The 2444-nt window shown below is 38.0% G+C and overlaps 1 pseudogene; it reads left to right on the top strand.

Annotated features, from left to right (window-relative positions):
• The first annotated feature begins 696 nt into the window (after positions 1-696).
• LOC102829395 overlaps positions 697-2444 on the top strand; it is a 6623-nt pseudogene continuing 4875 nt past the window's right edge.

Genomic DNA, 2444 nt, shown 5'->3' with positions numbered 1-2444 from the left:
CAACAGGACTACTAGCACTCCTCTAACAAAAATACCCCAGGTGGATGGCTTGAACAAACAGAACTGTATTCTCTCACAGTTTAGGAGGCTAGAAGTCTGAATTCAGAGCACCGGCTCTGTGAAAAGGTCCTTGTCTCCTTTCAGCATCTGTAGACCTAGCAGACCTTTGAGTTCTCCATGTGTCTTGGCATCAGTCTTTCCCTGGATCTAGGAGTTTCACAGTACAGGAACCCTAAGTACAGGAACTAAGCTACCAGAGCTCCTTCATTAACATCATAGAAGTGAAGATTTACAACACAGAAAAGTTACATCAGATAAGGGGGAAGTGATTACATTGCATTAAATGTCATCATGCTGTATTTTAACTGTCAAACCACTCATAATCCAGACATGGCCAAGTTGACTCAAAACCTTAATTATCACAAGGGGTTAGGATTTCAACACATATTTTGGGCACACAAGTCAATCCATAACAAATACCTAGGAGTGCAATTGCTAGTTCATAGAATAGATGTAATGAATCCCTGCTTAATATAAAGAATTAAGCACTTGACTACTAGCCCAAAGATTGGTAGTTCAAACCCACTCAGAGACAAATTGGAAGACAGGCCTGCCAATCTTTTCCTGAAGAGTCCCAGCCTTGAAAACTCTATAGAGCAGTTCTACTCCACACACATGGTGTCACCATAAGTTACAATGAACTCAAAGGTAACTAAAAATTATAATAAGGATAGACATATGTTCAACTCATCTGTCAGTTTGTCATACTGTGGTGGCATGTGTGCTGCTGGAAGCTCTGGCACTGATATTTTAAATACCAGCAGGGTCACCTATGGTGGACAAGCTTCAGCAGAACTTCCAGACTAAGACAGACTATAAAAAAGGAGAGATGGACTATTATAAAAAAGGAGAGATGGACTATTTCTGAGTATTTAGCCACCTTTTGTATAACAGAAGAACATATCAGGTATAATACTAGAAAATGAAAACATTATGAATAGAACCAGATCATTGTCATATACAATGCCCAAAGATGAACCCCTCAGGCTGGAAGGCACACAAAATATGACTGAGGAAGAGCTGCCTCCTCAAAGAAGAGATGACCATGATGATACAAATGGAGTAAAGCTTTGAGACTTTCATTTTCTGATGGGGCACAACTCAAAATGAGAAGAAACAACTGCAAATACCATTAATAATTAGGGCATGAAATGTATGAAGTATGAATCTAGGAAAATCAGTTGTCAAAAAATGAAATGGAATGCATAAAGATTAATATCCACGGCATTAGTGAGCTGAAGTAAACTGGTATTGATCATTTTGAATCAGATAATCATGTGGTTATGCCAGGACCAACAAATTGAAGAAGAATGGCATCGCATTCATGTCAAAAAGAACATTTCATGCTGTCTATGATAGGATAATATTCATACACCTTCAAGGAAGACCCACCTACAGGGTCAATTTAAACTATCAACCCTGCCATTAGCATTCCAGTTCTTATCCGACAATGTCATCAGGGATTCTTTTGAGATGTAAAAGAAATTAAACAAGCAGCATTTAGCTGAATGCACTACCACTAAGAATGAAGAGCTGAGAGTGGAGTGCATCCTTTTGACCTAGGTTTTCTGCACTGTAAAACTCTGAGATCCAGGGAAATATTGATGCCAAGACACATGGAGAACCTGAGAGTATGCTGGGCTTCCAAAGAAGATCAGTTAATACCACTATTCTTCAATGTATACACTAACCACTAAAGCCAACGATGAAATTGAAGAATTTTACCAAATTCTTCATTCTGAAACTGATGAAACATGCAATCAAGATGCACTGATAATTCCTGGTGATTGGAATGGAAAGAGTTAGAAAATGTGGCCTTGCTGATAGAAATGATGCTGGAGATCACATAATAGATTTTGCAGGACCAATGACTTATCAATTGCAAATACTTTTTAAAACAACATAAAAGGTGACTGTGGGCATGGACTTCATCAGATGGAATACACAGGAATCAAATTGACTATATATGTGGGAAGAAATGGTAGAAAAGCTCAGTATCATCATCCAAAACAAAACTAAGGACTGACTGTGGAACAGACCATCAATTGCTTATAGGTAAGTTTAAGCTTAAGCAAATTAAAACAAGTCCACAGAGCCAAAATATGACCTTGAATACATTCCATCTGAAGTTAGAGACCATCTCAAGCACAGATTTGATGCATTATACATGAATGGCCAAAGACCTGGACAGTTGTGGGATGACATCAAGACCGTCATACAGGAAATAGCCAAAGGTCATTAAAAAGATAGGAAAGAAAGAAAAGACCAAAATGTATGTCAGAAGAGACTCTGAAACTTGTTCTTGAGGATAAAGAACCTAATATAAATGAAGACATGATGAGGTAAAACTTCAAAGGGCAGTTTGAAAAGACAAACTCAAGTAT

This window comes from Chrysochloris asiatica, unplaced genomic scaffold (assembly GCF_000296735.1).
Source record: "Chrysochloris asiatica unplaced genomic scaffold, ChrAsi1.0 scaffold00027, whole genome shotgun sequence".
Classification (NCBI taxonomy): domain Eukaryota; kingdom Metazoa; phylum Chordata; class Mammalia; order Afrosoricida; family Chrysochloridae; genus Chrysochloris; species Chrysochloris asiatica.
This window is presented reverse-complemented; position numbering and strand designations above follow the sequence as displayed.